Raw genomic sequence first — 27,886 nt, forward strand, 5'->3', positions numbered from 1 at the left:
TCTTTCCCACCTACTTTCTTACTCTTTTCTATTATTATTATCATCTATTTCTGTTTGTTTTATTTTGGCTTTTTATTAAGAATACATCAAAAATGCTGTCTTAGAGCCAAGCCAATTTAACTGGATAGAGGCAGTAGTGCTCTGTGAGTTGGCTGAGCTGTGCTGGGGTTTGCAGTAAGTGTTAATTGTTTTTTTTCTGATGTCTTTTATCAGTGCATTCCATTGTCTTCATCCTGCTTTGAACTGTCTTTCTCCCCTCTAATCCTGGGGCACCCTACCTGCTCTAGACAGAAACCTGTTAGCGATGGATTTACCCTCAACAGGCTTCTGACAGATGAAGGCTTATGCCAGCTGAGCTTTTATTATTATTATTATTATTATTATTATTATTATTCTAGTGCTCCCTTCCTAGTTCAAAACCACCTGCTCGAATGCTCTGAGCTACACCAGGCGGCCTGTTGTTCCCCTCGGCCCTTTCCATCTCCTCTTGATGGTCTCCTGCTGTTGACCTGGTCTCCAGCACTGAAGTTACTTATCAACCCACTGCACTTCCTTGCCTGCTCTTCCCTGCCTTATCGCCTGCCTTCCATCCACCGCTGGTGCTGCAGTGTGCTTGGATATTGCTGTAGGCCCGGCTGGTTATCGTGTTTAATTGTCTGTACGTTTGCTTTTTGCAGCTGGCCGCCAGCAGAACTGGGTTGACCTGGTATTTGCATAGTCTGCAGGCTGTCTACAACTGTGGCCATCCTTGCTGGATGAAGTGGGCCTGCTGGGACCCCAGTGGATTTATGTAACTGGAAACAATAGCATTAGGTCCAAATTGGGAGCTCTCGATTAATTTCTGGGCTTTCCCTGACCAAAACAGCTCACGGCTGCAATGCTCAGTTTCTCCACGGTCACTGGTCCTAAGTGTTGCTCTGTGTGGTCTCCAGCAAAGACCAGACCCGGCTGTGAGCAGAGGAGCAGCCAGTGTTAGACTGTGGAGCAGCAATCAATGCCTAGGGCTGGGAATTTGTCTTGTGGGTTGTCCTCAGCTTGAAGCCTTGCATTTAGCACATGATGATGCTGCGAAGCTTTATTCTCCAGTTATTTTACTGACTCCGTCTGTATTTTTCATTCCTTCCCAGAAACTCACCCTTCTTTAGTTGAGGGAAATCAGTATTTACTGCAGAGACACCACATCCATAGGGCTAACAGGAAAGGAACTCAGGGGTATGGGCTGCCCTATTCTAAGGCTTTAAGACTTTCATACAGCTTTATATTTTATAGAAGCAATTGTGTGATGCAGATTTGCCTTGATGATAGTTTCCCCCTCATGTAACAGCTTCTTTTGTAGAAACCTAATAAGCATCTTTGCATCATTAAGGACTGAAATACTGATTAACAAAGAGAAGTCTCTGTTATGAGTTTAGACCTTCTTCCTTGATAACTACAGGATTTGGTTTTGACATACAGCTATAATATAAATGGAGGGTGATTAACTTAATAACACTTTCAGCTTAAAAAGTTATCTATTATTATGAATCATTGTCTGAGTAACTTATGGTTCCATTTTCCATGGGTTATAAAAAGCAGAGCTGATTTAAAACCAACACATCTGATTTGAGCTTGAAGGCTTAGGCTTTTATTTTTCCTGAATTAGTTTAATGAAGGGCTGGTGTTTTAAAAAGCATCATCTGGCTACTCTTTTTTTTTTTTTTTTTTTTTTTTCCTCCCGTCCTTCCGTCCTTCCGTCCTTCCTTCCTTCCTTCCTTCCTTCCTTCCTTCCTTCCTTCCTTCCTTCCTTTTTTCCTCCCTCTTTCTTTCTTTCCCTGGACATTTTCACTTTCAAAAAGCTATTTTTTTTTGTCTAGAACATATAGATTCCTCATTCTTTATGCAGCACATTTGGCAGAGATGGCACTGGAGATCAGTAGCAATCACAGCAATATAGGGTTGAGTTATTACAATCTATGTTTGCCTTGGCTCATCTAGAAGGGAAGAAAAAATCAAGAAGAGATTAAAATGCAATTCAACTTCAGTAACGCTAAATTTCTTGCCTAGAAAATGTTCTGCAGAAGGCCTTTGAGGGACATGCTGGGATACACATAGAAATGGTGAACCTTTTGGACTGGTGAACTGAGCTATTTTGCAGTCAAGATGCTCTTAAGTCCAGCATTCAGATGTAATTCCTTTATTGTGACTTTTGTAGCTCAATGGATAACAGAATTCATTGATCAAGTTCTCGGCTGTTAGGTTCTTCTCAGCTAAATCACAGGAAGAAGTGATTTTCATAAGCTATGAAAGTCGCTTCTTTTTACAGTGGGATACTCATCTAGTTGGTGGAGTTGGGAAATTTGAAATTTGCAGATCTTTCCAACTTATGACTGGAGGTGGTTTGGCCTTATGATTGTCTATTTTGTCTTCAGGTCTTGTATTTTTAAGATATCCTGGGTGATATTCTGGTTCTGGACGTCCAGATGGACGTTCTGGAAGTATGAGGGCTTTTAGGAAGTTGAAAGAAGAGATTTGTTCACAAAATCAAAGCTGCTCCCTACTTTTGTGACATCTAGCGCTGATTCCCACAACAGTCATCAGCTGAATGTTTCCCATGTCTTCGACAGGTTATAGATATTTAAAGTGGTTGTCACACTGATTGAATGCAAACTCTCTTTTTTTATGTGTGAGTTCCTTTTATGCTATAAGACATTTTTTTCTGTGATTATTTATGTTTAACTTGGCACAAAAAGCCTGACAGCCCACTGCTCTTGGGTAGTGTATCGCCTGGCACATCTCAGAGATAGCTGCACTTGAGGTGCACAGCTGTCTGTAAAGCTTGATAAAGAGGCATGTGGAAGAGGCATCTTTTGATAAGGAGGCACTGGAAGAGGCATCTTTTACTTAGGCCTGGAGAGAAAGAAGAGGTGTTAGTTATTCATTGGCATAGACTTGCATGACATGAAAATGATCTATCTCTTTTGGAGTGAGAAGCAAATCAACAGTCGTTTCTATCCCACCTCCTTACAATTTGCGGCACAAAGGAGCAAGAGAAACATGTTCTGTTTACAGGGATACCGATTAAAATAAAATACCTGTGCAGTCAGATTAGCACCTTAGCAATGTTTGCTTAAGTGTTGATGTGAAAAGTGAAGGTCGTAGCAAGCGATTTCAGGTATGGTCTAATCAATGTATTCAATGCAATATATTCTTTAAGGGGGCTAGCATTAGTAGTCTGGAACATCACTGTGACAGACTCATGTGCCTGCAGCCAAGTTTAACCAAAGTGTTGATCTCATCCCTAATTCTAGGACTTCAAATTCAGCTTTCAAAATGAGAACTTTTTCTAAAGGGATGGTGACATTTTTAGCATTTCCTGGAAGTCGTAGAATCTGAAGTTTCACTGCTTTTAGACACAAATATCTAAATGTCACATTCTTTTTTTTTCCCCCCCCTCTTTTCAAAAAGTGACTTATTTTCTGAAATTACTGAAGGACTTCTTGAAAAATTCATCCTTGGACACATCAAATCAGCATGATGAAGAGTGTTTATGCCTTTCCATTAGACAGTGGTGTTATCTGACAGCATCAGATCAAAGTATTACTCTGATGTTCAGTTTTGTCTGGTCATTGTTCCCTTGGCTATGAAGTGTGTGCAATGTCTAATTACAAGTCGAAGAGCAAATTGCTTAAAAGATACTTGGTAGCTTTGAATTGTTTGTGTTTGTTTAAAAAAGAAAAAGGTATTTGAAGCAAATGAATTTTCTTTCCCCTGGCAGAATGCCATTACTTCTATGCCCCAAATTTGTAGGGAGAAATAAAAATGGAGGGCTGAAATTATAGTAAAGTTATAACAAGCTGAAATGTCTCATCACTGTGAACAGGCTGTCTAAGGGTTGCACTGGGAAACATTAATATTTAAAGGTATTCTTCAGGACATTTCCAAGCAGCTCAATGTGAAACATCTTTGCCTACTTAACACATAAATATTTTAAGATGTCAATATTTTGCACACATAGAAAAACACCTTAGCTCACTGCAGGGAAATCAAGGGTAAATGTCTTTCTGTGCTCCCAACACTGCCAAACTATTGGGTTTCTAGGAGTTATTTCAAGCATGGGAGAATGCACAAGTCTTGTATCTAATTTCATTTCAGATTCGAATGCAGCTTTAACTTTAAAAAAAAAAAAAAAAAAAAAAAAAAAAAAACTCTAGAAAGACAGTATCTGCAAGTCTGGCATGACCTGCAAGTGATCTGCAAGATTGGAGTTAACACAACAAAAATGCTAAATTGCTAAAATGCAACTAAGGACAACCAAATAGCAGATCTCTCGAGAGAGGAGATTTTTGTGTTTGGCTGATTATTTTTATTTGTTCTAAGAATTATTGAATAACTTTGCCATGGCAGGCAGTTTGGGGTGACTTGAGGCACTGGGCAGCTTCACTCAGGAAGACCAAGTGGTCTCTAAGGTCCAAAATTTAGGCCTCTTACAGATATCCCATGTGGCCCTTCTTCAGGCTCAATAGGATGGAGGTGACATTTATTTGATGGTCTGATCCATGTACTTGCACTACAGGTCTGTCCCTCACAGTCTCTTTTGAACATTCATTCCAATACCTAGAACACTGACAAAACAAGTACACAAAATCATTGTCTTTGTCTTCTTTTTTCATAAAATAACTCTTCCACACCAGTTTCAGGTGTGGATTTTGTCAGTCTTCATTTGAATGTTAATTAGCAGGATACATTTATGTAGTTTAATATTAGAGAACCAACCTTGGTTAGATTTGTTTGCTGGATAGCAGATTATTGTTATTATCATTATTATTATAGTTGCCCTCAGTCTGCTCTGTAGCTTTCACTGAAAACATTTCCTACAGCAAAACACAGGAGATGGAGAGCAATAGTTCAGGGAAAAGATAAGCTCAAGTCAACAATGTCAAGTCAACAATAAGTCGACACTGGCTTGCTTTTGGAGGCTGTGAGGGAAATGGCAAATAATATTCTGAGGGTTAGAAATAGAAGATTTGGGCCAGAAACACCTGCCTTATCCTTGTTGACATGTTAGCACCAGGGCTGTGTCTATTTATGGTCACCACACTAGTAGAAACATTTGAAATATTTGGTGAGAGAAAAGTGAGAATGAATAGTGGTCTAGAAAATTTATCCTAAGAGGAAAGACTGGAAGAACTGCAGTTATCTGATATACATGAGAATAAAAAACAAACAGGTATATTCATCTTCAACTCTAAAAGACAACTTATAAGAGCAGATGGACTGCATCTTTTTCTTTCTTCATTTTGAAGAGGATGAAGAGGACAAGTAGGTTCACATCACTACACTAGAGAGGAAGAGGGTAGACATTAGGAAAATATTTTCAACACTGAAATGAATTGATTGTTCAGCTTGTGATGCCTTCTGATTCCCATTATTGAGGGTTTTTAAAAACAGTGTTAGAAAAAATGTCCTTCAGTAGTGATAGAGATAGTCTTGGGAAAAAGAATGGATTAGGAGACATCCAGCTAGCCTGCCCAGTTCTTTTTTCCTATGGTTTAATTACATTGAAATTCAGAACTAGAATGGAGGTGACCTGTCTGCATAATGAACAGTCTTTGTGTCCTCTCTTTCATACTTTGAAGTACTGTATTTGGTGAGGAGTAAGCCCTTAATATTGCTTAATTTTTGTTTGCTCAATACCAGCAAAGAAAATTTTGCAAAAGAGTGCAGTGGATATTTTTCAGTATTTAGCTTTTTTGAATGCCTGCAGGATTTCCTCAGGACAGAAATAACATTTAGCAGATTTAGTGGAATTGCCCTGGGATAAAGGCAAGTGTTTGCTGTTTCCCCATATGTAATGGAACAGATCTTGCCAAGCTGTTCATCACCAATGCTCTAGATAATTGTTTCAGCTCAGGATAGAAGGAAAAAAAAAAAAAAACCCTTTTTAGAAAAAAAGTATACTTTTGTATAATTAGCTCTTCACTTTTGCTTCTTCCACTTAAAAAAATAAAGCCAAGCTTCTACATTGCTTTCATCCTAAGCTAGTAGTTTGCTGCAGGATATCCTACTAAACAGCTACCTAAATAACTGCAACAGCCCCTCAGCATGTCATGGTAGAGGCTCATTCTTGTCATGTAATAGATGGCAAAATTATGGAGGATAATGCAACATTGTCTGCTTGGAAATAGTGTAGAAAGTCAGAATCTATCTATGCCTTACTAGGAAAATTCATATTTCTTTCTCAGTTACAAACAGTAGGTATTACTCCAAGTGATAATAGTGATAGTGGACTGCTATCAAATGCCATGACTTCCATTTAGGAATGGTGTCTGCAATTGAAGAATTGCTAGGTGATCTGCAGGAGCTGGTGGGAACTCTGTTGAGCTGCTGTGATAAGAGGCCATAGGAGGAACTGATTTATTAGGGCTTTCCATTTTGACAGATGTCATCACATGGCAATGGAATGGATTGAATGGATTTAACACATCTTAAAATGGTTTTAACATACCTTAAAATGAGAGAAGAGAGGTGGAAGCTTTTGGGCATCATGTGTGTTGTTAATGGCCTTCTGCAGCATGGATTTTGCAAACTGGTTCTTTTGACCTTCCTTGAATGTTCCGAATTTGGGGTTGATTGGGTTGAGCTCATTTAATGCATGGGAGAAGGTGGGAACCCAAAGGATGTTTCTTAAAAAGGCTCATTCTTCCTTAATGGTTAGAATTAATGTAGTAGAGATCCCTAAAGGATGAAATTTTGAGCTCTTGTATTTAGAGTTTATTCAGCTCCTGTAATGGAGTCAATGTTGTTGACATTGTTTATATTACGCTGCGGGCGCTAATTTGATTTAACACCACCGAACTCAATTAGAGGCAATTAATTCTCGCTATTATTTCAGTAGCAGAAGTATATGGAGGTAATGAAAATATGGCAAGAAGCTTTGCAAACCTGGGCAGCCATTATCAGTTAAGTGCATGTTAGTGTGGCGGTAACTGCCTGGATTTCCCTAGTTCCCCCTGCACGGCCTACCCAAGTGTTGGAAAAAGCCTATTATCCTTGATTAGTTTGGAAGCACAGATAATTCATTACCCTCCAGGAAGCCAGAAAATGCCTCAAAGCTTTTAATAGCTCTCATAAAAAGAAGAATAAAATTAGAGGGCACCACGAAAACAGTGAGCAAGTGACCAGTGTGCTCTTAACAGTGGAGCTGCTGGAATTATATCTCGACAGGCAACTTTATCAACAACTGAGGAGAGATTTGTTTTCATGGAGCAGATGGGGTTCTCGGAGAGAGGTGCTGTCAATGTCTAGATCTTGCTGCCTTCCACAGAAGAAGAATGCCAAGAAATGTTGCAGATCTAAAAAGGGATTATCAAAAAGGTTATTTAAAGTTTGTTTACATGATGTGACACGTGTTTCCAAAGGCTAATTTAGATAAGGTCTGTGACTTGGGCTTTTTTTTCTGCTTAAACTAGGATTATCTTGATTTTCTGTTGTAGCTAAGCAGTTTCTCCTCAAGCTAGGGTGCCATTTTTTGGAGATAATGTATCTCAGAAAGTTGCTTTTTCTTCAGGCTTTATGGAACAGGGAATGGAACATCTCTTCAGGGAATGGAACATCTCTCGTATGAAGAGAGGCTGAGTGAGCTGGGCCTGTTTTCTCTGGAGAAGAGACGGCTCAGAGGGGAGATGATTAATATGTATAAGTTCAGGAAGGGAGAATGCAGGGAGGAAGGGGACAAGCTGTTCTCACTGGTGGCCAGCGATAGGACGAGGGGTAATGGCCACAAGCTGAAGCATAAGAAGTTCCGTCTCCAGGTGAGGAGCAACTTCTTTACTGTTAGGGTGACNTTCTTTACTGTTAGGGTGACAGAGCAGTGGAACAGGCTGCCCAGGGAGGTTGTAAAGTCTCCTACTCTGGAGGTCTTCAAAACCCGCCTGGATGCCACCCTGTGCCACATGCTGTAGGTGTGCCTGCTTGAGCAGGAAGGTTGGACTAGATGATCTGTAGAGGTCCCTTCCAACCTTAAATATTCTGTGAATTTATCATTTTTTTTTCCTGGTGATGAGATGCAGTAAGTACTTGCCCCAGGTTTTGTGAGCTACGTGCTAGCGCAGATACGTGGTAACGTCAGGAGATTCTTGGTTCCTTGCTTCCCAAAAACAGCATGAAGGAGAGAACTGAAAGTTTTAATGATGATGTCCCTCCTCCTCTCCTTCCTTGTGGTCACCACGGAGAAGTCCCTTTCTTTGGTCCTCATGCCACGTGCTGGGGTTAATGGTCATGGGCCAGGATAGAGAACCTGGGTGCTCACAAGATGCCACATATGTGTGCAGGTTGCACCATGGATGAGCTGGTTTAGGCAATTGTTTTCAGGTTTTGTTGGGCCTGTTGAGTGCGTGGTGCTAGCCCCCATCTGGGAATTCTCTCTGCAGAGAAAAGAGCAAAAGTGTTATGCCGTGATGCCATATCTGCTCCCACCTTCCCTGTGGGAAGGAACTGTGTGTACGTGTCCTTGTCAACACAGCCCTGAGGCAGAGGAGTGGGAGAGCTCGCTGAGTGCAATTAAACATGGTGCAGCGTGCTGGGCACACAGAACACCAATGCTATTTAAGTAAACTACATCTCCAAGCTTATAGATGGATGAGCAGATTCCCCCAGGGCTTCTTAGGGTTTGCGCTTGCATGCTTGCCATCAAGTCACTACAGTATTGCCATTTTAAAGATAAAAGTATTGATGCTTTGCTGGCCTTGCGTTGCAATTAAAAGGGTAAAATAAAATGTCATGGGTTATTCCTAGGCTTGGACTCCTCCTAGGACCAAAGAGTAGCTTTTGGGCTGTAGTGATCTTTAGGCTGTCTGCTTAGTGCAGGGGTCCTTCTTGCAAGGAAGTGCTTGAAAATATGGGTCCCTGGGGACCTGGAATTCCTCCTGCCGTCTTAAACAGCATTTGCATGCTAGCCAAAGTGGAAAGTCCAGCAGCAGTGATATCACATAGAGGCAGGTGCGGAGCTGCAAGTCCTAGAGAAGGAGTTTTCCAGTGAAGGAAGAGAGCAGGAATTGATGTCATGCATCCTGCGGATCAGGATGTATTACAAGCAGTAATGCAATTCATACAAATGCCCCAGAAGAAGACATCTATACTGCGTAGTTAACCAGGGTACATAAAACCTTAACTCAGGACAGATCCACTCCAGTAATGGGTAGTCCCAGAGTTATTTTTCAAAGAACATAATGTAATAACAGCGGTCTCTTTTATTTTTTTTTATTTCTTTTTTTTTCCCCCCCATCTTCTACTAGGAAGTGCTGTTGTGGGAATGGGAGGAAAACAGTCCTTCAAAGTCATTTATGTGTCAGCTATGAAGTGAATGAGGCACAACCGTGAAATGAATTGAAACTTGTGCTGCAGCTGATCAGCCTTTCACTCGTCATCTTCCCCTTTGGGATGAAAGGCAGTGTCTGAAATAGGAAAGGAAGGGGACAGAGTCCAAGCAGAGATTTTTTTTGTCCCAATTTTTGCCATCTCCCAGCTCCATCCTGTTGGCCTGCAGGTGGGAAAGTTGCTGAGAACACCGCAGGAAAGTGCAATTATTTATAACTGAGGATAAATTAGGCCTCTACAACTTAAGGTGAATGAAAATTAATGTAGGGCTGAGCATGGTAAGATTGAATTAGGATGGTCTTTTTTCATTGTATCTTAGCGGTGAGATTAAAGTGTGCAGGACCCCTGTGTTATGCTCTTAGGCCTGGGACTACCTGATGTCGTAAAACACAGTGACACAAATATTGCTCATTTGTGCCACTATAAACTTAACTTTATAGTGGTACAATCAGTACTACCGTTTATACTATCTAAGCTCAGCATTACTAATTGTATCACTATAAAGCTATTTTATAGTCAAATAAACAGTACGAATAATGCTGTCAGGCACTGGTATTAATGCTGCAAATAAACCCACAAATGCATGATGTGGATATCTTTTTACGGTGCTAATATGCAAACACGAGGGGCCAGCTCACCCTTGCAGTCCATGAGCTTGTGTCCCTTAAGTTTTATCTCCAAAGAGGAGATAAGGAGGTGCCCTTGCCCCTTCCTTGGGTTGAGACCTGTATGGCCACATTTGCTTTTCCTCACTGTCCAGCTATTGCCTCACCAACCATGGACATGCAGTGAGAACCCATCTATGGATAGGTCATGCTCTGGAATTTCAAGGGAAATTCTTGTTTTGCCACAAATTTTCTGCTAATTTGCAACTCTTGGTCATAAATTCAGTAAAAAGAGTACCCAAAGGCCAAGGTAAGTTGTATCCATCCAGCAGTAGAGGCAGTGGAAAGGAGGTGGATGATCATTTTCTGCTTTGAGGCTCAGGGATGAATGATACACTTGTATGTGCAGTGTGATCACGCAAATGTTTTTTTTCTGTAGAAAATCATGATTAAGGAGTATTTTTTAATTTTTTTTTTAATAACCTGACACAGGGAGGTCTGCTGCAGATGTTGATTGAGCTTGCAGGAATCAATAGGCCAACCATCTGCATCTCAAGTGTTACTTGAGCTTAGAACCGAAGGACAGAGGACTTGCTAAGGAGCTTCAGTATCTCTGAAAGAAACACCATGCTTATTTAAAACCTTGCCCAGCCCTCTGCACAAAGGAGAGCAAAAGTGGAGCTTTGTAGCATCGTGTGGGAGTCTCTGCAAAGCCTGTGGTAGAAAGGAAGTATTTTATAAGTCTCTCCTTGGAAAATGGTATCTGCTTCTAGACCAAATCTATTTGCCACAGTTTTATATGTTGCATATTTTAAAATTTGATGAATATAATAAAGCTAAAAGCAATATCATTTTATGCCTCAATTCATAAAAAGTCAATTTATTCTTCATAATTAACTTTGTTAAAAATAAGAAACTATGCATTGACAGGAATATGTGTAATCTATCGATTTTAAAACCAGCTGAAAGGCACATCATAAAGCTTGCCTGTATGTTTTAGGTGTTGTGCTTTTACATTAGCCACCTTAGTTTTCCATTTCTTGTAAAATAAAGTTAAGAGATGCCCTCTCTGTACCATTTAGTCCCTGATACAATAATGAAGCACTTTAAGGGTAAAAAATTCAGTTTTGTCTTCTGAAACTAGTGGTGGTGCTTTGCTTTGACATTAATATGGATATCCAGAGTCAGGTCTAGATTTGATGCCCAAGATTTCTGGTCTGATTTGAAGGTGTTGAGTTCTTTAGACTGGCGGCAGGATCTTCATCCATTCAAAAAGATGAATATTGTACAATTAAAAATGTTGCCTCATTAGGGGAAAAGAAGAAGGTCAGGTGCAAATAAAACCACCAGCCACCCACTCAAATAGTTCTGGCATCAAGCTAATGTTTTGTAGGCCAACAGTCATAAGCCAGAGTGAAATATTCAGCCAGCCTTGATAGCAGCAGACGATTACAGGAGATCAAGGGCAGAAGGCAATTCATGTACTGGGAATCCAGATAGGTCTTGGCAGTGACTCCTCAGCTACATATATTGACGTTAGTTGCCAGGCATACTGCACATGAATGACCTGGAGACTCTATTAACAGCCTTTGGTTCTGGAAAATAAGCGGTTCTGCTACTTGAGCTTTAGTGAAAACTGTCTTTCTTTAAAGGCTTGTAAAGGGAAATATGCAAAGAAGGAGCAGAGTCAGCTTCTGGGCTTCTCAGATATATTCCCGTGTTTCTGTTTGTTTGTTTTAAATAAGGTCTTTCTAGCTGATGTAATTGTAAAGAAACCCTTGAAAACATGACCCGAAGGTAGCCAATGCAATTATACATGCTTGAGTATGCCAAGAGCCTGAAGCACTGGCTGTGAGAATAAATAGCCCCTTTCAGCTCCGCATATTAACTCAGATGCCAGTGATGACACTTCAAATGTCAACAGTGCTAGCTGCTTCCTTGCTTGTTGAAGCATGGAGAGGAGAAGAGGGATGCAAAGGTCTGTGTGACCTACTCCAAATGAAAACACTCGCTTGAATGTGATGGGAGAAGCGGTGTCTGGTAGACATCCCTGCTTACCATCTTTCTTGGAAGGAGGGAAGCTGAGACTTCACTGCTTGGCGAGATATTGAGGTCTAGTGAAGGTGAAGCCAAAGCAAAAGAGGCCCAAGAGATGCTGTGACACATTTTGGACATTCAAGCAGACTGCACAGAACATCCTTAGTCTGATTCCTTGGGTGAAGCCTTGTTTGCTTAGTTTGAGCAGCTACCCCTTGCTCTGCAGTTTAACCTCTTTTTCTCCATCACCCATAACTCAACTTCTCCTTTCTGTAGATCCAAGCACAAAACCCCAGCAACACTAAGCTGGCCATTCTCTTTCCAGCTTGAGGATGGGTCATGTCGTGTGCAATAGAGCCACTTAGCACAGCCAACACATTTCATCCTTGGGGCTGACTCTGCTACCTTGGTTTCCTCATGGTGCTCCATCCACATGGCTATTGATTGCAGTGATTCTTGGCCCTCCTTCTGGCAACTCTCTTAACCTGCTTGTCCTCACACGTCTCTTGTTCGCTTACTGTCTCAGTTGTTTTACTCAGTCCTTGTTGGCAATGTTGTTGGAGGATCTCTCCCAAGCCAGATATTGAGTTGTGTCTAGTTGTCCTTCTAAGTGCAGTGAATCTGTCCACATCTCCCAAGCTCCTTGTGCAATCCTTTGCCACTGCATGATCCAGGAACCCTTTTGCACTGCTTGATGTTGGAGACAGCCAAGTTCTGGAAAGAGATGGCAGCTGCATGGGAGGCAGCAGACCAGAGCTATGCAATGAGTTGTTGAAGATCTCTGGAGCCCCCAAAGCTGCCTGTGCCCATTGTCATACCCCCACACATGGGTTTGAGCCTTTGTGTCTTATGGGGATGTCTGGTCTCGGAGGAAAGGGGTGACCTTCTGCAGCTTCATATAGGCTTCCACCATCTCCATATGATGAACAATTTTTTTCCATGTGAGGGCTGATATTCGACATTTTTACCAGCCCAGCGCCTCATATATTGAAGGAGTCAAAGCTAGGAAAAATAAAGCAATCAAAAAGATAAAGTAGTTTATTAAACTAGACAGTGAATGACTGAACAAGGGCAACTGTGGTCTACAGCTTGAGAGTAATGAAGTGTAAGGGTCCTGGGTTGTTTGGCTGCGATCTGGGTGTGTTCAGCTTTGAAAGGACATGGGGATTAAGGAAAAGACAGGTTATGATCATGAATATGCAAGATATCAATAAGAGATAATATTAACATCTTGTTCAGGGTGGCATTGCAGGAAATATCTTTGTCTTGATCTGTGGGAAAGTGAACTAACTAAATCTTTTTTTTTTTTTTTTAGCCTACATGAGGTGTGAAGGTTGTCTCTCCTCTTCTAATTGATATAAAGCTCGTGCCTCATTTCTTCTCAAGGTAAATTTGAAGGTCTTTTAATTTCATCTTTAGATTTCTTTTTTTTTCTTAGCTGAGAGGGGTCTCAGTTCTATAATAGATATTTTTGTTCTACCAGTTCTGGGACGTGAAGGACTGTGACCAGTTTTCATGTATGTGCTTCCAGCAGACCTTTAAGCAATTGGCCATGCCTCTGTCACGTGAGGTTTGCATTGGTTAGTTCCTTAGTCTCTTTTACCCAAAAAGAGATCATACAGGTGATCTTGTTGGTCTGGGAAGCAGCCACCCTGCCACCAAAGCATGGCTCTTGTAGGATTATCGAGCCTTATCAAGCAGCTGGAGAAAGCTCTGGGTTTTGCTGTTATACAGCTGGGTACACGAGCATTTCACTCTTTTTCTGTACCAAACCAAGTAAGGACAGCCAAAGGAAATCTGTTTGAGTTGTTACAAGCTGGCTCATGAGCCACACAAGGATGTAACATGTAGTATACAAATACTGTGCACAGTGTGACCCCAACTTATTTTTAGACAGGCTGTTTTGCAGGAGTCAGGAACTGTGAGAGGATGTGAAAACAAACCTAATGTCTCCTAGTATCAGCTAGGATTGTCAAGGACCTTTGCAAGTTCCTTGCAGCCCTGTAAAGAGCAAACAAACATAATCACAGCTCCACATCCATTTTTTCCTCAGAGATTTCTCAGCTCTGAGTCAGCTTAGCATGCCGCTAGGCTGTCTGCTTGCGTTGGCACCAGACCATCAGAGCCCTTGCTTCTTTCAAATGCTGACAGTAACACACTGCCACAGAGAAGCAGTTTCCATGGAGCAGAAAACTCAGCTCAAAAAGCACATTTTGTATGTGTATCGACACAGCAGCAAACTTGGGTTCGATGAGGTAGATGGTGGAGCTTCCATCTGGCGCGTGAGGTTGGGGCTGCCAAGCCAGCAAAGTTGCCTGTGGGTTTTGGATATTGGTCTTACAAGGACAAAGCATTAACAACTGAGACTTTTCCAAGTTTTCCAGGGCTTTTGGGATTCTTGCATGATTTCGTTCATTTGCCTGTGAAGAGGGAGGTCTTCATTGTACCTTGCTATGATTTTCTTTTAAAACTGGTTACAAATGCAAAGGTAGCCTCTAAGGGTATTTATTGCTGTACCGAGTACAAAGATTCAGTTATTTTGGGCTATTCTCCTTGGACATAATGTTAAGGGTCTGGCAAAGAGTTCAGGTTGAGTTGCAGTGATTGCAGACTGGAAAATGGGAAATAGTTGGAATTCTAGTAACAGGAAGGATCCCTTTCCTGTAGGATGAAAGAGTCAGATGGATGTGCAAAGGAAGACGGCTTCTTTGATTTCATCCAGATCAAGAGTTCCCTATAAGAGACTCTTTGACTCCCTCTGTCCTGCATGCATCTTAGCATGCAGATTGGAGGACATTTTAAAGAATTTCACAGACATTTATTGTTTGACTGCTTTTTCCTTGCAAATTTGAAGTTGGATAACTTTATCTCCAAGAGCCCCAAAATACCTTAAAAAGACAACCAGAGCAATACATCCTATGTGGCGATTTTTACCAGGTTCAGGTCAAAAGATTGAAGAACATAAGTCTCAATGGGCGCAGAAATTCCAATGATGAAAGAGGGTCTGACTTGGTCTTCACATCATGATGCTTGACAGCATGTGCTTTTATATATCCCTATTCACTCATGTAGCAATGCAAGGGGTTTTGTGTGCAAAGGGCCTCTGTTCCTCAAGGACCCAGGACTATGGCCAGAGAGAATACCCAGGAGATGCTGTTTTTTGGTGAAACAGCTAAAATCTCCTTTCCCAGGGCACTGTGCATCTGTGGCTTTCCAAATGCAAACTAACCAACCATACACTGAAACTAACCCAGCGCATGAGCCAAATGAATCAATAGAAATATTTTCCAAGGCTGGAAATACAGATTTCACTGTTGAAACATAGGGCAGTTCATGCTCTGCTCGAGTCAGCAGGGCTGCTTGGGTAAGATAATCTGAATTTTCTGCTTGTTATGTTTAAAGTAATGTGACAGCAGTGTAAGTCAGTGAATTTCAGAAAGGTGATGATGTCTCCCACATCTAATGCTGGACCACCCTGGGCCTGGAATCTACTTCTCTTTCCATGCCAGGTGTCTGAGGTCAGAGTGCTTGATCTTTACTGAAAAGGCTTTTCTCAAAATCCTCTAGCTCTATTTTTCTGTTCCAATGATTCTATTGATTTCCATTGATTTGAGTCATGGCTGTATAAAACCAAGGCAAAGCAGGGGGACGAATCCAGCTCTTTGCAGGGAGACTGTTTTAATTACAAAACACAACAATATTTTCAAGGGGACTTAAGGGAAACTATGTGCTCTTTGCAGAAGGCGGATGTCCAAGATGTGGTGTTTTGTTTGCTCACCTTGTATATTATTGAAGCTTAAGTTGTTTATTAGTACTGAAAACCTTCAAACTAATAGTAGAAAAATGGTTAAAAAGTAGTAGTAGATGGTTAAAAAGTATAGTTAAATGGTTAAAAATGGTAAAATGGTTAACAGTGTGGTAAAATGGTTAAAAAGTAGTAGAAAAATGGAAAAATTTAGAGCAGCTATACAGCTGATCTAGCATGGATGAGCAGTGGGAGATGGGCAGCGTTAGCAGCTCGCCTGTTCTCTGTGTAAACAGGGTATTTCAGCCTTACTCTTTTGCAAGAATCTCTTAGCTCAGTAGTTATGTCAATGACATCTGAGATGGAAAGTGTTTTGCTGACAAGATCATTAAAATTTCAGTGTATTGTTTAAGAATCAATAAACAAGTATTCAGAATAGCTTTCTTAAGCTGAGTGCTCAGCCGGGTTAAGAATGAGCTTCCACATCCCTGCATCTTGTTCAGATCAAGGCTCTTTCCTTCTCCTTGAATAAATCTATTCAATTAGTTGATGAGATTTTGATTTCTCTCTTCTTCCCCTACCTTTTAATAGCAGTTTAATGTATGACTAATCAAACAGTAACTAGCATGCTGTCTGCCCCCATCAAAATAGGTTATCTGCTGTCTGTGTAGAGATTTATCCTAAGAATGCAAGGAGCAAAATTGTAGGATTGTGCATGTGATTTTTTTTTTTAAGAGCATTAACATAACATAGCTGTGTTTGTCTCCTGGCTTTTGCTTCCTGTGGTTTTACAATACACTGTCATGCTAACCAAGCTGAGCTGCACGTGAGAAAATAGCTTTATCCCTTTCAAATATCCATCTCTTACAAATGCTCCTGCAAAAGGATGGCTCTTGGAACATCTCCCAAAATAACAGCTATCAGCTCTGTCATGTTTGAAAGGGAAGTAATTTTAGATTTAAATTCCTTTCAGAGCAGATATTCCTCCTGTGTCCCCCAGGGTAGTTCGTGATGATCTGTGCTGCTGAGGAAAGGACCTAAAAAAGATGATGGACCTGATCCTGCCCTTGAGCCCACGTAGATCAGAAGCTGGGCCAGCAGGATTTGCTGGGTTATAGGAGTTTATGAAAAGAGGAGAATCCAATGGATGGCCTATAATCATGATGATTTATTGATATTACAGTTACATGTTTAGTCTGCATTTGGGTTCAGGGATCTATTTCCACCTTGTCCAGGCTTAGAATGAGAAACAAGTGAATGGTTGTAGTAGCTTCAAGGATTGTAGTTGCTCAGGGAGTACAGAGTCTGCTTTGAAGTAAAAACATGCCATTTTAAGGAAGTTCCTCTGCTTGTGAGTTGACCCAACAGCAATGGGAGCTCATGCTGCCGTGCAACTATCTGTTGCTGGTCTTCATCACTGCACCACGCCAGCAAGGACCTTCATCCCCATGGAGCTGAAAGGAGAGGGTGTGATCCCAAGATTAAAAGAGCGCCCTTGATAGAGGACTTGTTAATACTTCCCCTTGATGAAGGAGGCTCTCTTGCTTTGGTGGTTCAAACTACTGATTGACTGAAGGATGAAGAGCAGAATCTCTCTGAAGGATCCCAACGCTATGATAAAGTGGGAAGTTTTCCACTCCAATTCCATCCCTATGCTGTGCTTAACAAGATCCCTTTGATGTTCCTAGTCCTTGTCAAGTATTTTTATTATTTTTTATTTTACTTTTTTATTTTTATTTTATGTTTTATATTTTTATTTTTTATTTGCCCTCAGTTATTGAGGAGAAAACATCCTATGTTTCTTTTTCTCAAAACTTAGGGAAAAAAAATAGCTGGATTTGGGAGATCCTGCATAAAAAATACAACACGAGGATTTTGTGAGTGAATTTGAAAGGGTGACAGAGATTCTGAGGAAGTGGTGGCATGAAATGTTCAACATCAGTGTTCTTGATTATGGAGGAAGGAATAATTTTCCTCTTCATGAAGCCCTCAACTTTCTTTATGGAAGTGGGAAGGCTAGAGTCTCCCGAGACATGATGGAAGTGATGCCTCTACAAAGGCCTGGCTGGGCTGAGAGGAAGGGAAGGAGCTGAGCTCTGTGGATGAGCTCCTGCTTTTGCTTGATGCCGATTTCAGCAGAGCTGACATGTGACCTCTCAGAGCTGGTAGGTCACGTAGTCCATCCCACAGCCCAATGGCAGAATCAGTTCAATCTAAACAGCTCCAGGGAAAGGCTCATATTAAAAGCTTGCAGAGTGGCTGTCAACTTTACGAGGGAATTTTCATCTATCTGTAGATATGTAAGTCAATGACTGCCCACAGCTAAAATTGATTTAAATCAAAACTGCATGAAGATTGTCTGCACAGAGCAGCCTGGAGAGCAAAGGCACGTATATTTCTGAGCAATCACTGCCCAAAGTCGAAGAGAAGCCCTGCTCTGCTTCGGTGGCAATTTTGTATGGTAGGGAGACAAGCAGGCAACATGTCCTTTGGTTCAATAGCTCTGCAGGTTTTGGGGAGCAATGCAGTGAGAAGTTTACTCCTTAGACTGTCTTTATTAGTTATTTTCTCTACTTCTTTTGCTTTCCCCTCTCTTCACCTGCTCTTTTCATAGTCTTCCTTGCAACTGCCCCACCACTTTCCTGATTTTGCATGGACTAGCTGAAGTGGTGGCTATGTGTAAGAGTGTGAGCATGATCAAGGTACGTCCCCACATGGCGTGCTGTGAATCCAGCCATCTGATCCAAGAGATGTTTTTTGAAGATTTAAAACATAGACAACAAATCATCCTTCATTTTGGACCAATGGACTGAATTGTCTGGCTGCCTGCAAAAACATCCCTATGAAAATGTGCTTGAAAAGTAAGTGGAAAATAAGACATTTCAGCTGGAGAATGATCAGAAGGGATGAAAGAGCATCTTATAAAATGCTGGCTCAGAGAATGGGGCCAGAGACTTAAACTTACTCTCTCTTCTATGCAATCAGAAAAATTGGTGTTAAATTGTAAGGCCAACTATTTAGAGCTAATCAGATGACTTGACTGTTAGGGAGGTAACTAGTGGAACAAGAAATTATTGAATCAATAACATATTAGGACTGGCTATTTTGCAGGTGTTGAGAACATTCGCAATGATGTCAGAGATGCTCTAAGAATAACAAGTAGACTCATTCACACTTAAGAATATAAGGCTCCTATAGATAATTAGGGGCATCACCTCTTCACTTTTTAGGCAAGCTATCTTATGGTTTTTTTAAGAGGATTTTGCCCATCTATCTTTGTGGTAGCTGGTACAAGCCTTTTTAAGAAGCAAAATGCTTCATTAGAAATCTCTCTGCCTTGTTGCAGGATTATATTTCTAATGATCTTTGCTTCTCTGAATTTCACACAAGGTCAAATTTGGCCCTTCTTGGAAATGATACTACCATCAAAATGATGATGCTACCATCAAAATTTGAAAATTATCCTTTGCTAAATGTTATTTCTGTAGTAAAAATATGACTTTGCTAGGTTGTCTACTACTCCAGTGTCATTCCTGGTAGCACACACTTGTAGCAACAGAGCAAAACTGAAGCGTGAAGGAGGCCAGACCTTGCACCCAATGTCCAGTGTTGTGCATTAAATTGGTTTACGCTCTTGGTTGTAACTTACTGATTCCTTTATCACATTGCTCCTATCAAAATAGCATTAGAGTATTGCAGTTGTTGCAGCACTGTGTTCCCAACTCCAGACCTAAAAATTCTCTTTGAGAACTGTTTACCAAAACGTCTCTATGACAGACGTGGAGAGGAATTGCAAGGGAGTTGTGACAGCAATTGCTTTTACTTTGTCTAGCCTAAATCATCATCATCATTGCAAGCAATAGCTTGGAAAGTTGTTTGTCTTGCTCGCCCATCATGACTGATGCTCGATATCTTGAAGGGCTTTGTGGTCAAATGCAAGGTTGTCTATAGAGCTGAGCTGTGCTTGGCATGCTGCAGCAATCAAGGAGTAATGAAACGTTAATAGATGGTTCTCTATGTGTTTATTTTATTTTTTTTTTCAAAGCAGAATTTGTTCCCATTGCTTCGAAGCAAAGGGGCATGCCTCTACAAACTGGAGGAGTTACAGGAGCTGGAAGCTCACCTGGCTTCATGGTGTTAGGTACGTTGCTTGCATCCTCTTCCTCCCTTGCATCCATGCTCAAAACTGCTTGTGCCTGCTTGCCACCAGAACCCTCTTAGTAACATGTGAGAGTGTCAGGCACAGCTGGGTCTCCTTGGGCAGTGGTTGAGCAGTTCTCAATTCGAGCGACTTCATTGCAGCAAGGTGACAACAACCAAGTTGGCATTAAATTCAACCACTTTGCATTAAGTTTTGCTATCAGAGAGGAGAGGCAAATCATCTCCCCAGCCTGTACATGAGTTTCCCTGTCTGAAAAGAGGGATGGTCTCAGGGCTCTCTAAGATGCTCCTGGAGATGTACGAGCAGCTAAGAGTCATTGCATTTACCATCTCTTACGATGACACTTCAGAGAGAGGCAAATAGGCCCAAAAACATCTCTAATGTGGCAATATTGGCCTCAGGCACTTAACCTGTGTTTTAACACTCCAGCTCTCCTGCGCCTGCAAAGGAAAGAGCACTTGCAATTGTTCGAGGAAACCCTCCAAATATCAAAGCACCTAATAATGAAGGGAAGCCGAGAGAGAATAGGACGGGTTCTCCAGTAACCACATTTCCATACAAATATTTTATGCATGTGAAAATATGCATTTTTTTGTTTAAGACGCATGTAAAATGTAGATAATCTTAAAAGCATTTTTCTAATGCAGTTTCTCCTGTGCACTTTCAAGAGGGAATTGAAGTAACCCCATTTCTCACAGATGCTAATTAAGATACTTTTCTCTTTTACTGCTCTTGTTTAATATGTAACTTAGGACCAAAGGTTTATCAATCCCTGATCTGTTGGGCTGAAAGTACTTCCTTAGTAAATGTCTGTATTTCAAGATTCCTTTCCATCTGTTAGACGCCAATACCAGGCTCTGTGATTAAATTTATAGCTTACAATATTTGCTTTTATCTGTCTGGAAAAACACTTTTATATTTTTTGATCAGCTTATTTTCCTAGCCTGGCTTTTGGTCTATCCAAGCTCCTACTTCTTCTGGTCTTATATTTTAAGATTACTAAAAATGTTTATCTGTTGTGATTGGCAAGTGCAAATTGAAAATATAAACAGATGTCATTTCAAATTGGTATATAAGAGGGATAAAAAAGTACAGGCAAAAAATAAACCCCTTAGGGAGGTTCTACAGCTTGCTGATAAACTATTTCTCTCTTATAAAGTCTATATGCTGTTGTCAAGTGGAAAAAGCTGAATAACAGTGAGAGTTGATGCTTAATATAGAAGATAAATAGTTCTGCTGTCATTAATAAATTATTTTTATCATATGCTAATTTTATTAAGTGTCGTGCAGCTTTGTCATCCAGCAATAATTTTTTCTGGTTTGCACCACCAGCACCTCAAAAATAGCCATTCCTGCCCATCACCGTTCCTAAACTGTTGCTCTGCAGATGCTGATGAGTGTTTGGTCCCATGGTCTCTTCATCGTGCCCTGTACTGTCTCTGAAATCAATTCTAATGGGGATGCTCTTTGTTGTTGTTATCGCTAATGAGAACTGGGAGAGAAAGCTCTGCATTTAGTTAATGAGAATGCCATGGTCTGGGCAGAGCTGGAGAAGAAGTAGATTTGAGAGGTCGACCTTTGTAATGAATCAGAATGCTATCAACTCGCATCAGCTGTGATATGTAGGAGAGTTTAACAGCTCTGTGACATGCATGAGGTCAAAGAGCTGTATGCCTGTGAATTCTGCATGCTTAAAAATATACAGCAGTTTGCCTCTTATGGGAAAAATGAACTGGTTTTATAAATTCATGCTGTTGACCAAATTGTGTAATGGTAGGTAGGATTGAGAACTGGGACAAGAAAATATTTTTGCACCAGAACAGGCTCATGTTTTCAGTAGGACTTGAATCTGAGAGGTAGAGTAGGAACTGGTATGGCTTTGCTATTAGTGTGTCAAAACTAAGATACTCTAGGGAAATACCCAAATCTACATGCTAGCTTTGCCCCTAATCTTTTTCTCTTTGAGTAGGGCCAACCATGTCCTAAATTAACAATTTGCATCCTATTGAAGAGTGTGAGCATCTGTGATTTGCTTTATATAACAGAGCCGTGGGAGGGAATTTGAAGGTGGCTTCTTTATCATTATTTATAGACATGATGGGAGGAAGAAGTGAAAGATACCTGAAAACTGCAGCATACTCGGATTATTAGTTTAGCATACTTGGATTATTAGTTCATGACCAATTCCTAGTCCTCTGGAGCCGTTTTCCTAGCTAGTTCCCGTATATCATCTCATCCATGTGGAGGAAGAATGTGGAGGAAGAATGTGGAATTCCAGGGCTCAAGAGGCTGTAAGTAATGTGTGTGTTTGACATTTGGGTGAAGCCTCAACAGATAAGTGACTTCCGTGTTTTCCATGTTGCTTTGCTTTAGGTGCATTTGGATACAGTCCAGTTGTAGTGGGTGGTTTTTGGCAGAGCAGATAGACTTTGAGCAGCCAGGGTTATTACCAAAATTGAGTTGCACAATGGGAATTAAATAAAGGGCAGAGCTGGTTTGCTCACAGCAACTAACACAGGCATCTCAAAGTCTCCCCATATGGTTTACAGAAATGCAATAAAATTACTAATGAGAGCAAGCAGCACAGCTCTGGATTACTTTAAAAGCTGTTGAAAATGCGGCTATTGCTGAGGGACTGATATTTTTTTCAAGGAGTGACCCATTATAGCGAATAGAGTGATTCCTATTTAGTCTCCTTATCTTTCATGGATTCAGAAAGTGGGCCATAGCCAAAGATTTGATGACAACTTTTTGACGCAGGTTGTGGAGGAGCCGACGAGGAGAGGTGGGCTGCTGGACCTCGTACTAACAAACAGAGAGGGCCTTTTTGGAGATGTGAATGTGGGGGGTAACCTTGGCTGCAGTGACCACGAGCTGGTAGAGTTCAAGATCCAACGAGGAGGAGGCAGGGCAGTAAGTAGCCTTGCCACGCTGGACTTCAGGAGGGCCAACTTTAGCCTCTTCAGAGACCTGCTGGGAAAGATCCCATGGGCTAGGGCTAGAAGGAAGAGGGGTCCAGGAGAGCTGGTTAGTTTTCAAGCGGCATTTCCTCCATGCCCAGCAACAGTGCATCCCTGTGCGTAAGAAGTCAGGCAGAGGGGGCAGGAGACCTGCATGGATGAGCAGAGAGCTCCTGACAAAACTCCAGCAGAAGAAAGCAATATATAGAATGTGGAAAAAAGGACAGGCCACTTGGGAGAAATACAGGAATGTTGTCAGGGAATGCAGGGATGCAACAAGGAAAGCCAAGGCACAATTGGAATTGAATCTGGCACGGGATGTTAAGAATAACAAGAAAAACTTCTTCAAATATATCAATAACAAAAGGAAGGTCAGGGAGAACGTGGGTCCACTAGTGAATGGGGTGGGTACCCTGGTTACGGAAAACACGGACAAAGCAGAGCTGCTGAATGCTGCCTTTGCTTCTGTGTTTGTCAGGGGCGGCCCTCTAGAATCCCAGGCCCTAGGGACACACGAAGAGAGCCAGAGGGAGGAAGGCTTGCCCTGGGTAGAGGAAGAGTGGGTCAGAGAGCATCTAGGGAGAGTCGACACCCACAAATCCATGGGCCCTGATGGGATGCACCCCAGAGTGTTGCGGGAACTGGCAGATGTCCTAGCCGAGCCGCTCGCCATCATCTTTCAAAGGTCCTGGAGAACAGGGGAGGTGCCGGAGGACTGGAAGAAAGCCAACATCACTCCAGTCTTCAAAAAAGGCAAGAAGGAGGACCCGAGTAACTACAGGCCGGTGAGCCTCACCTCCATCCCCGGGAAAGTGATGGAGCAGCTCATCCTGGCTGCTCTCTCCAGACACATGGAGCAGAAGAAGGTGCTCAGGAGTAGCCAGCATGGATTCACCAAGGGGAAATCCTGCTTGACTAACCTGATCACCTTCTACGAAGGAATATCTAGCTGGATAGATGAGGGCAGAGCGGTGGATGTCATCTCTCTGGATTTGAGCAAGGCTTTTGACACTGTCCCTCACAGCATCCTCCTGGGCAAGGTCCAAAGGTGTGGGATAGATGAGTGGACGGGGAGGTGGATTAGGAATTGGCTCGATGGCAGGGTGCAGAGAGTGGTTGTCAATGGTGCGGAGTCCAGCTGGAGGCCTGTACTTAGTGGTGTCCCCCAGGGGTCAGTTCTCGGTCCGGTCCTGTTCAACTTATTCATTAATGACCTGGATGAAGGGCTGGAGTGCTCCCTCAGCAAGTTTGCCGACGATACCAAACTGGGTGGAGTAGCTCATAGCCCTGAGGGCTGTGCTGCCATCCAGAGGGACCTGGACAGACTGGAGGACTGGGCAGCGAGAAACCTCATGAGGTTCAACAAGGGCAAGTGCAGGGTCCTGCACTTGGGGAGGAATAACCCTGGACACCAGTACAGATTAGGGGTGGACCTGCTGGAGAGCAGTCCCGCAGAGAGGGACCTGGGTGTCATGGTGGACGACAAGTTGACCATGAGGCAGCAGTGTGCCTTGGTGGCCAAGAAGGCCAACGGGATCCTGGGGTGCATTAAGAAAAGCGTCTCCAGCAGGTCGAGGGAAGTGATCATCCCCCTCTACTCAGCCCTGGTGAGGCCACATCTGGAGTACTGTGTGCAGTTCTGGGCTCCCCAGTACAAGAGTGATGTGGAGCTGCTGGAGAGAGTCCAGCGCAGGGCTACGAGGATGATCAGGGGCCTGGAACATCTGCCCTATGAGCAAAGGCTGAGAGAGCTGGGCCTGTTCAGCCTGGAGAAGAGGAGGCTGAGGGGGGACCTGATCAGCGTGTATAAATACCTCAAGGGAGGCAGTGAGGAGGAGGGGGGCGGCCTCTTTTCAGTGGTGGGCAGGGATAGGACTAGAGGAAATGGCTTCAAACTGAAGCATCGGAAGTTCCACAGGAACTTAAGGAAGCATTTCTTCACTGTGAGGGTGACAAAGCACTGGAACAGGCTGCCCAGAGAGGTTGTGGAGTCTCCTTCTTTGGAGATCTTTAAAACCCGCTTGGATGCAGCCCTGTGCCACGTGCTCTAGGTGACCCTGCGTGAGCAGGGGGGTTGGACTCGATGACCTCTGAGGTCCTTTCCAACCTTCGGCATTCTATGATTTGGATTGCTCTTTTCACTCTACCTCTTTTATTATCCTCATCATAAATTTCTTCGAGATTGGAGTTTGAAATCACAGCACAGTTTGGCCTGCTGTATTTTAAGATTAGCTGGAAGATCCACTGCTTTTTATTCCCTAATCATGCACAAATAAAAAGTAGATGGTCGCTGGTGGAAATGGAAAGGTGCATCTGTCTTGCTGTCTGTCAATCAACAACATGCCCTGTGGCACAGTCAGGGGAAAGTATTTGATTTGTTATTGACATATCGCCCAAAGAATTGAATTAACGTGTGTCTGAGGAATAGAAAAGTAAGCAGATTTTCTAGGCTTTGGGATCCAGCATGCTGTGGAGTTAGTAAAATGGGATAAGATAGTAAGTTAGTTAGTGGGTGGGGGCCTTATGGCTCAGAGCCTTGATGTTTAGTGTGCGGCTTTCTCTCCAGTGCTGCAAAAGCCTTGTAGGGGCTTAACATATTTCACTATAATAATCAAGAGTTTTGTCACCAGCATGAGGAGAAAGGTCTTGATTTTTCCTGCTGCTTGCCCAAGAGCAGACCCAGGTTATCACACTGCGGCTTATAGGAGTGTGCACATAGAACAAAGCCTTACATCGGCCTTGAATTTGATCCAGGGTTAGTAGGTGTCAGTGTTTTATCCCCTTCAGAGGTTATTTGAAGAAAACCAAGCAGAATTAGAGTCTGTAACTCAGTTCCCTTGAAAAGTGAAGTTTTGCCTGGAATCGTGCCCCGTCCCTGAGCTCAGCATCACCCCTCCACAGCTCTCCATGCTGTGGGGTGCTCCACATATACCACCTCTGCTTTAGGAGTTTTTAGCAGGTTTCTGTGAGCTCCAGGGACATGAGTGGAATTAGACTGGGAAGTCAAAGCTAGGCTGGCGGCACCCACTGATAAATTTGAGACCAAAGGCAGTCCTGACCTGACAACTTTTTACAGGGGTGTATGCAATGAGCTGGTAGCTTCCATCCAATTCCTCTTGTTTGGTCACCCCATCGCCCATGTCCTTCAGTTTGCCTGTCCTTGGCAGGACTCTCTTGAAGGGTTGACTTGTCCGAATGGTGACCAAATGCCCCAGCAGATCTAGACCCTAACTGCAAGAAGAGCTAATGTGAAGGGGAATGACTCTGCAGAGTTGGTTTTCGAACAGGGCATGCAGATGCTTTCCTTCCCTGGCTTGCTTCTTCATCACCCCATGTTGGTCCCATAAGTAGGAACACCCATAGATGCTGTTAGTGCTGGCATGGATGCTACCACTTCCACACTCTGATCCCACCTTCCCCAGCCTATCCTTGAAGCCAAGTGCCAAGGCCGTGCTGTTGGGCTCTTGGTCCCTCCAGTTGGATTAGCATTGAGGAGCCACCTCTGTGTTCTCCCGTTGAAGCAGAAATCTCTCTGCTCTACTAGGATGGATGGACCCAGAGGTACCTCATCTGGATCCCCAACTTGCCTGTGACCCAACGTTGCTTGTCCTGCCCTTCAGAGAAGCACATTGCAGATGTTAGAGGTGACCAGCACTAGCAAGGCCTGGGCGAAGAGGACATCTGAACAAGCCAAATGCAAAGGGTACATGGGCAAGGCATATGTGTGGAAAAAACCTTGTCCTTCCATGGCTTTTGAATCCTATGGGACTAGCTGCTTTGTTTGGTGTCATGCACATATGAGCGGGCTCATATAGCGGAGGATGCTCTCCTGGCTATGAGCGCTCAGCTAAGGATTTCACAGATTTGTCAAATGTGTAGCAAAATACCTAGGCACTTTCCTGCAGAAATACTTCCCGCTACAGCAAAATGCAGGCACCATAATAGCAGTGAGACACAGCAGCAGGGTCCGCAGCAAAAGCCAGGTGCTTTTTGTCCAGCTGCAAAATACACACATGACACAAATGCCCAATCCCCTTCAAAAGCATCTGGGATGGAGGAAAACCGCTGCGCTGCCGTGGAGATGCTGGGCAGGGAGCTCCGGGGGCTCCATCTGCTGGTTCTGGACGTGGGTGACATTGCTCTTTTTTTGCAAGGAAAATTCTGTAGCGTTCAGTTGTTTTGCAAAACAAATCTCCAAAACAGCAAAGCAAAAAAAAAAAGCAAACAAACAAAAAAAAAAATAAGCTATATAATTTCACTCGGATCGGAAAAGCACACTCTGAAATAAAAACAAAAAAAAAAAAAAAACAAAAAAAAAAAAAAAAAAAAAAAAAAAAAAAAACCCAGGAAAAGGAGGAGGAAAACTCCTGCAAGCATTTGTTGAAAAAGAGGAGGGAAAGGTTAAACAGGAGGAGAATGTAGTTTTTGCCCCATAAATAGTGGCTTAGGGAAGGAAATTGTAGCATATCAGAAATGGTCTGAATAAATGCTCTCGTTCCAGAATTAAATTTAATTAAAATGAAGGCAGAGGGAGGGGCTCTCCCACTATTTCTCTGGGGTAAGATAGTGGGATTTGGGGTTGCAGAAGTGCTATCAGAATTAAAAAAAAAAAAAAAAAATTTTTTTTTTTTTAAACTATGGAAGGGCTAAATAAAATTATTCAGGAGGTGCTGCTAACCTCAGGGATACGTGGAAAGAATGTGAGGGTGCTTTATTTCTGAATTTTCTGGTTGTCTGTAATATAACTCCCTGTCCCCAAGTCGGTGATGGAGCATCCTGCCTTTGGGGTGGGTAAGTGAGACACATCCATCCTCGATGAGAATGTGGTGCCAGTTGCTCTCCGAAAGCTTATTGCAATTTCTAGGGCCTGGGCAAATGCTGATTATGGCGATTGCCATCCAAATGCCTTCAATTTACTAATAAAGCAGTGTGATAAGTTTCCACTAACGCTGTCGCCATCTGTCTCATGATGATATTGGACAGATGAGTTAGATTGGTATTTCTGCTTTCTTTTTAGCTCAAA

General features: G+C 42.4%; 1 long non-coding RNA gene across 2 annotated transcripts; it reads left to right on the forward strand.

Annotated features, from left to right (window-relative positions):
- On the forward strand, nucleotides 1-26,691 carry LOC112944912. 2 transcript variants are annotated; one of them, XR_003248863.1, is made up of 4 exons: nucleotides 1-174; nucleotides 13,312-13,382; nucleotides 19,790-19,882; nucleotides 26,408-26,691. It is a non-coding gene; the product is annotated as an uncharacterized LOC112944912 (long non-coding RNA). The 2 variants fall into 2 exon arrangements; XR_003248864.1 differs by lacking the exon at nucleotides 26,408-26,691 and adding an exon at nucleotides 20,333-20,716.
- The last annotated feature ends 1,195 nt before the right edge of the window (nucleotides 26,692-27,886 follow it).

The sequence above is a fragment of the Nothoprocta perdicaria genome, unplaced genomic scaffold (assembly GCF_003342845.1).
Source record: "Nothoprocta perdicaria isolate Ctin4 unplaced genomic scaffold, notPer1 scaffold_178, whole genome shotgun sequence".
In the NCBI taxonomy this organism is placed as follows: Eukaryota; Metazoa; Chordata; class Aves; order Tinamiformes; family Tinamidae; genus Nothoprocta; species Nothoprocta perdicaria.